The following is a 9,914-nucleotide window of genomic DNA, read 5'->3' on the forward strand; positions in this document are numbered from 1 at the left end:
TGCCGACGCAGCGGAAACGCATGAGCACACGTGAACGAACGAGCGAGCGAGCGGGCGAAACGGCGAGCGGTGAAATTTGTTTTCGCGTGGTGCCACGTTTTCGAAAAAGAGGAAAAAGAGAGTGGGAGGGGGAGGGGGAGGGCAAAAACAGAATCGCGACCTCGGCGGCGCGATCGTCGAAACGTTGAAACGCGAAGAGTACAAGGTTACTTTGACGCACTGCTGGATAGATTGATAGATTTTATAGACAAACGTATTTATTTATTATCGGTCGTAAAAATTATCGCGGTCGCGTGTTCGCCTCGGCTAACTTTTACGCGGGAGAAATATGGGTGGATAGAATATTGTAGAATTGTTGTGACAGCTTACGCAAGGCAAAAAAGAAAAAAAATAACATTAAATTTTTTAAGAGAGATGCTCGAACGCGACCTGAAGGTTACAATGCATAAAAAGAAAGAAAAAAGTAAAAAGAAAGAAACTAACTAGTAGAATTTCCAATAAAAAATACGTAAGCATCTGGAACGTTAAGCGAATCGATCGGTCGCTGTTGAGGGAATCATGTGCTGCGACAATTGGAAATTCGCGAAAATCGCTCGCCGCTTCCGGTTACCGATTTTAAGTTTCTCCGCTTATGGTTTTCCTACGTGTCTGTATACGTATCATAGCGAGCGTATGGGGGTGGCGACGAAAATTTGCCACATAACTAGCAGCACATTCGGCGCACGGCGAGCACGCTCCGCGTATTTGACGGGACGAGAATGGACGACTTCTACGACATAATTGTCCTTCATTCATTACGGTCCGCTGTCTTCATCGATAACTCACATCCGCCAGCGCACGCCGCATTTTAGCATATTTTTCACACTAATGCGCCGCAAGGACAGCCTGTCGCTGGATTAATTACGAAGTTTCGGAATTAACAAAGTTTCTAACGCCGGCGTCCCGATCAACGAACCAACTCGCGGACCCGGAAAACTCCGCCTCTCCTTCTCTTTTTCACGCCTTCTCTCTCTCTCTCTCTCTCTCTCCCTCCCTCCCTCCCTCCCTCCCTCCCTCCGCCTGGCTTCCCTTCTTGCTTCACTTCAAGCCGACAAAGCCCCGCTTTTTGCGATTCACGGAGAGCGACAGGATGACAACGTTAATAAAGAATTGAATAAAGTTTGACACAGCTTTCGCCGCATTATTTTATAATAAACAGTTGTGGTGTCCGTTCCGAACGAGTTCGTTCCGCTACTCTAGATTTTATGAACTTTCGGATATCCTGAACGGAGCCGTCATTCTTAATGACATTAGCGACGAGATTGCGGAACTTTGAGCAAGTTCCCCCAATTTGATTACCCTTTAAATATATTATTTGATGAAGTTTTAAACAACCCTCTTTTCATACACGCACGTACACACGCATATGCGCACGTACGCACACACGCACGCATACATGCGGAAACTACTATCGACGAGTCGAACGCAGAATAATCCCAATTGTTCGCTACGTAATTGCGTAATCTTCATCTCTGCGTTCCCCCGTGCACTTTGTCGTTCCAAGGCATTTAATTAATCGAATTCGAGTGCACGCGCGCCTGCATCCGCGCGTTATATTCTACATGTTAATTCCATTAAGAGTATTAGGAAAGGTTACTCGGGGGTAAAAGCGAAGGGGTAAAGTTTTAATAAACCGAGTCGCTGCGTGCGCGCATGCGCGCACCCCGGCAAGTCCGGCAGAGCGCAGCGCGCTCACCGCTCGTGTTACGCGACGATTCTACAATGCAAATTACGAGCCGCGGTTTCTGCGAGTTCGGCATAAATACAATTTCCTTTAATTGCCGATTTGCACAAATTGGCCGTAAATATATGCGCGCGCTATCGCGCTAGCTCGCCTCTCCGCTCGCGGATTTATCACATTGTGTCGCGCGAAGCATGTGATGTGTATGTTTCGTCGAGCGCGAGATAATTGACCTAATCGCCGCGATTCTTCCTACTCTCGTGTATATCCGTCGGCGATTCCGTGAAAATTGTGCGGCGATCGGATCTTATGAACGGCGCGCGGCGGGCGACGCGTAAAAAAAAAAAGAACAACTCTCCGCGAAGTTGATAATTGATCGGAGCTGTCTCGCGCGTGCTTCGTCGCGTCACCTTATGACGCCTTCGCATATTCCGTCACGTGGCAATCTGTTTGCTGGATAATCCCGTCTTTGTCGTGTATTTTTATACTAGGAACACGGTAGAGAGCACGCGCGCCGACTTCATTCACCTCCGCGGCCGAGCGAACGGGATGACGTTATTAGCAGTTTATTTGCTAAAATGAAGATAATGCGTTTAACGCGTCTGCATTATGTAAAGGGAAAAGAAGAAAAAAAAACAGGAGAGTGTGATAAGAATCAGTTAGTCACACCGAGCGCTAAAAGTGCGTCTCTCGGGCATGTGGAACGCTGGCTTTCTCGACATTAACAGCGCGACGAGAGGAGAGGATATTTTGAAACTTCACGTATTAAAAACTTTAAATATTTTATCGCGTGCACCGTAGGAGAGTCTTTTTGCTCTCATTTTATCCGCCAGGCAATGACGGGCGGCGCAACTGCCGCCGGAGCGTGAAGCTGCTTCTTTTAGCGATATGATTCAATGCGAAACGATGTCTCATTTAGCGGTATTTGTCGAACTAGTCTGATGAATAACGTGGTCTGTGTCGAGCTGTTAAACGTGGCGACACGTGTTCGTGAAAAAGTGCGAATTAAGACGTCGTTCGCGTTTTATCCCGAGAGCGTCGTCATGAAAAAATGTGGTATCGTCTCAACTAGGAGGTGCGCAACTAAGTTTCCGGGTTTCACACATGGATGGCGCTAACGACACATGTAGTCGACATACATGTCTGAAGTTGTGCTTTTTTTATAGCTTGGACATCTGTTAACAATAACCAGTCGTAATACCAACACATATCGCAACGCAAGAATATTTTTTCTAACAACGGAGATGTCGAGTTTTGTGCCAAATAAACAGCATTTGCGGGAAGCTTTGCTTTTCTGCTTTAACTTGAAAAAAAGTGCAGCTGAAGCACGTCGTTTGCTCGAGGAGGCCTACGGCGAACATGCACCATCGAAAACTACCTGTGAAGATTGGTTTAAACGCTTCAGAAGTGACGATTTCAACACTGAGGACAAGGAGCGCTCCGGAAGACCAAAAACAATTGAGGACGCCGATCTGCAAGCGTTATTGGATGAAGATGATACGCAAACACAAGATCAACTTGCGGAGGCATCAAACATAACTCGCCAAGGTATTTCCAAACGTTTACATGCCATGGGAAAAATTCAAAAGGAAGGAAAATTGGTGCCGCATGAGTTGACTGAGAGACAGATGGAAAATCGAAGAGCCACTTCCGAAATTTTGCTTTTGCGGCATGAAAGAAAGAGTTCCCTGCATCGAATTGTTACTGGCGATGAGAAGTGGATATATTTCGAGAATCCCAAACGCAAAAAATCGTGGCTTTCACCTGGCGAAGCATCAACATCGACGGCACGGCCAAATCGCTTCGGAAAGAAGACAATGCTCTGCGTTTGGTGGGACCAGAAAGGAATCGTGTATTATGAGCTGCTGAAACCGTGCAAAACTGTCAATAGGCATCGCTACCGACAACAACTGATCAATTCGAACCATGCATTGCTCGAAAAACGGCCAGAATGGGACACGAGACACGAACGAGTGATATTGTAGCACGTCAACGCTCCGTGCCATCGCACTTCCATCGTCCAGGACACCATCAAAACGCTGAAATGGGATCTGCTACCGCACCCGCCGTATTCGCCAGACCTGGCCCCTTCCGATTATCACTTGTTCCGATTATCACGTGGTCGATGGCGCATGCCTTGGCTGGGCAACACTTGGCCAATTTCGAACAAGTGCAAAATTGGTTGGATGAATGGTTTCGGTCCAAAGACGCGTCGTTTTATCGTCGCGGTATTCATGTATTGCCAGAGAGATGGCAAAAATGTGTAGCTAGCGAGGGACGATACTTTGAATAAACCATTTTTGTATTTCTCTTGAAATTTTCCATTTTTCATTGATCAAAAAAACCCGGAAACTTAGTTGCGCACCTAGTATATATATATGTATATATATATTGCGCACAATAGGCTTGTGAAAGAGACGTTGGCAGTTGCTTTATTATTATCATTAATATCGAGTTTTATTTATTCAACGCCCTCGAATAAAATCCCTCAAGTTCGGAGCGAGAGAGGGGGGAGGAGAGCGCATATATAAATTTGAGGAAAAATAAAAAAAAAATATGCAATAGATGCAACAATGCAGGAAACGACAAAGGAGGTAACAGGGGTAAATAGACGTCGAATTCTTAGACGTATAAGGGTTAAAAATAAATAAATAATAAATAACAATTGATTGATAAGTTGCCGTGCGCTTTAGCATCTGACGAAATCCGCGCGAGTGCGGGCTATTGGAGCATTTTGCTCGTTAAATAAACTTTGTCAAGAGACGCAAACGCCTAAGAGGATTCCCCATCGGCCGGCAAGAAGAAGAAGAAGAAGAAGAACTTTCCTTATTTGTACCGCGTTCTCACGATGCAAACGTGCTCGTCCCTTTCGAAATCGCTATCCGAAAGTTACTTAAACCGGGACATCTGATTAATATGCAAAATCGCCTGTCGACGAACGCGCACAGTTTCGATCTCCCAGGCCCCCTTTTATTGCCGCCATGCCCCAGCGTCGAATTCTCATCGTGATACGAAACGCGAGATTGCCCAGCGAACTATCGCGTCTCGCCGCAGCGCGCTGATCGCGTTACCAATTCGCGGTCGAGGGCTTTTTAATAACGGGAATCTAATTAGTCCTGGACCGGAGGGTTCTTGCTTTTAATCTTCTGGGAGCCCCGCTAATCTGAATTTGAGAATGAAATTTTCGTTAACGAGGCCTCTGGCCCGAATTTACCAAGGAGAGAGAGAGAGAGAGAGAGAGAGAGAGAGAGAGAGAGAGAGAGAGAGAGAGAGAGAGGAGACTTTATGCTTCTGGAGATGAAGTATCCGTACATCTTTCCGGTAATTGACATCGACGTTACGTTTCTCCGGCGTTACCGAGACTCTCCGTCTCTGTCCCTCTCTTCTCTCTCTCTCTCTCTCTCTCTCTCTCTCCCCCCTCTCCTCAATCTCGCTCTATCTCGCTCTCGCGTACCTCCGATTCGAAGAAGCGAGGAGGAGGACCCTCTGGGAGCGGAATGCATGAACCTTTATCAGATCGCGGAAGACGATGGGAGACGAAGGGCGGGAAGAAGCGAAGGAGCTTTTGTAACTAGCTTTACCCGATGCTGGCAGCAACGGCAGCGACGGCGCAATTGAGCGAAATTGCGCACGTAGGACGCAGAGAGACGGGAAACTTTACAATGCAAATCCAGCTGCCACGACCTGGACCGATTCTCTCCTTCGTGTCGCTCGTGGCGGTAGTTGCTGATGACGGCAGAGGCGGCGGCGACGACGACTGCGACGTCGTTGCTCTCCCGTCGCTCTCCCCCCCCCCTCTCTGTCTCTCTCCATCTCTTCATTCCTCCCCTCTCCCCTATCTCTTTCTCTCTTGGGCCGTGCTTCGGTAGAAAAAAAGGGAACTTTGCGTAACGACGAGAAGGACCGCGCGCGCGCGCACGCGCGCGGGTCGCGTCTGCAGTATCACAGCCCCCGGATTCGCATTAGGGACTTTTTGACAGCGTCAGATGCTGCCTCGCCGTGTTTTTTGCTACGGTTTATTGCCAAGAGTTTGCGAGGAGGTCGCCGAGTGCCCCGCTTATTCCTCGTGTCTCTCTTTTTGCTTCCCTTTTTTCTCCCTTCCGTCCTTCCCTTCCTTTCTACCTTTCCTTCCTGCTTCCTCTCTGTCTCCCCTCACTCCATGTTCTCCCTCGTTCCGCAATTTTCTCGCGCAATCCCTGGGCGTCCAGGTCGCGTTCGGCAGAAGAAAGCGAAAGAAAAACAAAACCGGAGACGACCATCGGAATCGCCCATCAAAAGACAGTTTGCTCTCTCTCTCTCTCTCTCTCTCTCTCTCTCTCTCTCTCTCTCTCTCTCTCTCTCTCTCTCTCTCTCTCTCTCCTCCCCCCTCCCTTCCCTCTCCCCTTCTCTCTCCGCCTCTCCCTCCCTCCCCTCTCTTCCTCTTCCCCTTCTCCCCCTCCCTCCCCCTCCCTCCCCCCTCTCTCTCTCTCTCGCGTACGTCTATGTCTTGCTTCGAACTTGGGCCGCTCGCCGAAAGCGGCTGGTTATTTCCGTCGTCGGCCGAAATAATCGCACGTCATGCGAAAACGAATCACGCGGTCGGCTAGTGGCGGCCACGCGCGCCGCATGAATGAACGCCGTGAGATCGTCCCGCGAGAGAAAAAGAAGGAGAAGAGATGTCCCGCGCGTAGTTCACTTTATCTGTTTACCGGAGGTGGCTGTGAAGCGTCATGCCGTGCGCCGTGTTACGCAACACACCGGAGCCGCGCAGGTGAAACGGTTACGTTGCGTTTACGCGCGCGGCCGATGGCGAACCTCTTTCCCCTCCTCGACGACGGGAACACTTCGCGCTTGAGCCGCTAATTAGTAACCGCGAGGTCGTTCGGCCACATCGAGCGGGATATAAAAAGCATCTTCTCGTCGCGAAACCTTGTCCAACACACGCGCGTGCGCGCGCGTGTCTGTGTGCGGGAAAATGTAAAATAGAACATCAAACAACGAAGCTTTACGGAACGGGCTTTTTCGACCGGAGGCGAATCACTCGATATTCCGCGACAGGATATTTTTACATTACCTTATTATAATAGGACGATTTATGTAATGTCCTTATTTTGTTGGTCGGGCGCTTAATAAATCGACGGGTGTATCAGGCGCGAACGCGCGTCTCGATGTCTTTTCCTCTTTCCCTTATCCTCTCTCGCCCCCCTGCCGCCGACCCTGATCGCGCATCCGCGTGCTGCGGCCCTTTTCGACAAAAATGCGCGATCGTGATATGAATAATCGTGATATGAGTCGCGCGAACAGTCATGTCGGATCACGTCGAGTCTGCGATGCTAATGGCTAATATCCGAGCGTTCTCTTGAATGAATTCGTGTCAGGAAAGTATCGAATGGATTTGCAATTGCAATGAGAGACGTGCATTTCGGCCCGTTGAATCGGCCGATCGGTCAGAAGCGTATAGCGCGCGCGCGACAGAATGCGCCGATGCGACGGCGATCGCGGCGGGCGGATCGCGATTCTTACGAACTATTTATTCTATTTCGATGTATCGCGGAAATGGATGGATGAGGGCGACGCGATCGGCCACCTGGCATTCGTGAGATCTCGAGACTGCGCGCGCGCGCGGGGCTCATCCTCCGTCGCGCGACCGACCGTCCGCGGGATTCGCGTGTCCTCGAGACGAAGTGCTGTTGCGGCGGAGCTTTCACCGCAAACCCGAGTGTGTTATTTGGACACGTATAAGCTGAAGCTTTCTTCATGCGTTTCTTGTCGTCTGAAATCACGTCATTTGATGCTGATTTCGATATCACTTAACGCGTTTAAACGCGTTAAACGACGTGATTTCAGACGACAAGATACGCGCAAAGGAAGCTTCAGCTTCCTACGCGTCAAAATAACACACTCGGGTTTGCAGTGTTGCGCCCCTTTCTCGGCAAACGACGCTTGTCAAACTTGCTCCAGCTTGTTGGAGCATTGCTCCATCGCGATGTTATTCTTTTTTTTATCCGGACGTGCCGTCGCGACGCGAGCCGCAGACTCTTTGTAAAATGTGCGGTAAAGTAATTGCGGCAAATGACGTATCGCTCGCGGCTGCGGCGAGCGGCGCATAGTTGCGTAAGGAAGTGATCCGCTAACGTCATCAGGCGGAAATGCGCGCGCGATTGTCGCGTCGCGGCGAGGTTTCGCCGGGCGATTTCGCGCGGATCAACCGACTCGGTGATTTCCAAGTTTTTCGGGCTCTCGCCCCCGATGAGGAGCGACTTGAGAGAGAACGACTCGGGAGAGACGAGGGTGGGGGGTGGGGGGGGAAAGTGTCCTCCCCGCTTTCTATCTCGCTGCGCGATTCGCCGGAAAGAGGAGCGACGAGTATAATAAAATTAATATCGTCCCGGCCGTGCGAGAGTTAAGTTTTATATATATATATATATATATATTTCCGCGCCGCCATTGACGTTATTATATGTCGGAACGACGTCATTGAAAGCTCCGCCGTCGTGACCTGTTCAACGGCGACCGATCGGAAAAAGATGGCGCGGATGGTCCGGAGAAGGGAATAAGTTCAATTTCCGTTATTCGCCGTCGCTTACCGTGATCTCTAACGTTTACGTTCTAATATTGTAACGAAAAGTTTTTCCACGAGTGCGAGATTACAAGTTTTACTTTTCGCGCGCCTGCCTGCTCGCCCGCGCGGAAACTCTCGCCGGCGCGAAAGTTTCTCAACTCTCCGGCGCAATTTCGTAGGTGGGTTATTACTCGTTTGGATTAAATCGTTAAATTCCTCCCTACCGCTCATCCCTCACCCTTCTGCCTGCCGCGACCCTCCTTATCCCCTTGTTCGCTCGAGAGTGCACGTCGTTGAATTTTTCACACAGTCACTAAATGGCGATCGAGCGTCTCTCGTCTCTCGTCTCTCTCTCTCTCGTCTTTCTCTCTCTCTCTCTCTCTCTCTCTCTCTCTCTCGCGAAATCTCTCCCCCTCGACGATTCTCGCGACGGCAGGCAGGGAAAGACACGGAAGAGAGTCGTCTCTTACTTGCGGTGTCACCTGCTCGATGTCGATGGCGTCGTCGGGCACGACGTCCGCGTTATCCACATGCTGCTCGACGTGTGCGACGTCCGTCAAGGTTGCCAGGCATATTCCTCCCGGCCGATTAACGATGACGATAGTCACTCTGCGTCGTTACGTAAGCGTCATCTCGCGCGGCGAGATTTCATTGCCTCAGCGGGAACGATCCCTGCGGTCGCTTCGGCAGCACTCCTCTTCAGCACTCTTCGGGCACTCTTCGGGCCAGCTATCGAGCTCTCGCGATCTCTGCCGTCGTCCGTTTGTCAACTCGCGGAATTACGAGCGGTTGCCCGCTCGTTACGCTCCGACGATTCGACTTCGATCGATCGTTCCCCCTCTCCTCTCTCTCTCTCTCTCTCTCGCGCGCGCGATCGCGAGAGATGGCGGATAAGACGTCGAAGAAGATCTATGGTCAATCACCGTATAACGTTCACCGGTTCATTCACAAACACTCGTGGCTCCGTTTGCGTCTCCGACTCGGCTCGATACTCCGTTCCGCCGTCCCCGCCGTGGCGCGACCCTGGCTGGCTCGGCAGCTCGGCTGAATCCGATTCCGAGCGAATTGCTGGCCGTGCGGCGTGGTCAGGCGCCGACGTAATACTGGGAAGTCTGCACAGCACGACTGCTACATTTAAAAAGTATCAGTAGATATCTCGCGACTGGCGCGCGGCTGACCGACGCGACGTCGGCGTCGGCGTCGGCGGGACGACGATGCCAGGACGTCGTCGCGTCCGATTGACAGATTAACGATATCGAGGCTTGCTTCGCGTCCTTTTCTCTCTTTCACGACATGTGATATCTCTGCACTCGCTCTGTACTCGCGTTGATGGGCGCTTTTATCACTCGCGCGTTATTATTGCTCCCGCGGGATATCTCCGCGATGAGTCGTCGAGATCGATGGCACTTTGCGTGATCTGTATCTCTGTCGGACTGCAACAATGACGATGACGAAGTAAGAATGATATTAATAGTAATAATAATAATCTCGCCGTTTCCTTCAGCTCCTCGCTAAACTCCCGTCTAATCGTCTTCAGAGGGGCGAGTTTCTTAAAATTGCAAAACAACGCATCGATTGCAAAGCGACGTGAATATCACACCTGACGAGATTTGTCTTTTCCTCCGCGTGAAACGCTTGCCGACAATGCACGAT

General features: G+C 50.4%; 1 protein-coding gene across 1 annotated transcript in view; it reads right to left on the reverse strand.

Moving 5' to 3' along the window:
• LOC109503573 (sodium-coupled monocarboxylate transporter 2) overlaps positions 1-9,454 on the reverse strand; it is a 45,531-nt gene extending 36,077 nt beyond the window's left edge. The window contains exon 1 of the mRNA XM_011153550.3: positions 8,732-9,454. The gene's annotated coding sequence lies outside the window, so the exon portion shown is untranslated. The remainder of the gene's footprint in view (positions 1-8,731) is intronic.
• Positions 9,455-9,914: the final 460 nt, after the last annotated feature.

The sequence above is a fragment of the Harpegnathos saltator genome, unplaced genomic scaffold, assembly GCF_003227715.2.
Source record: "Harpegnathos saltator strain DR-91 unplaced genomic scaffold, Hsal_v8.6 scaffold168, whole genome shotgun sequence".
Taxonomy (NCBI): domain Eukaryota; kingdom Metazoa; phylum Arthropoda; class Insecta; order Hymenoptera; family Formicidae; genus Harpegnathos; species Harpegnathos saltator.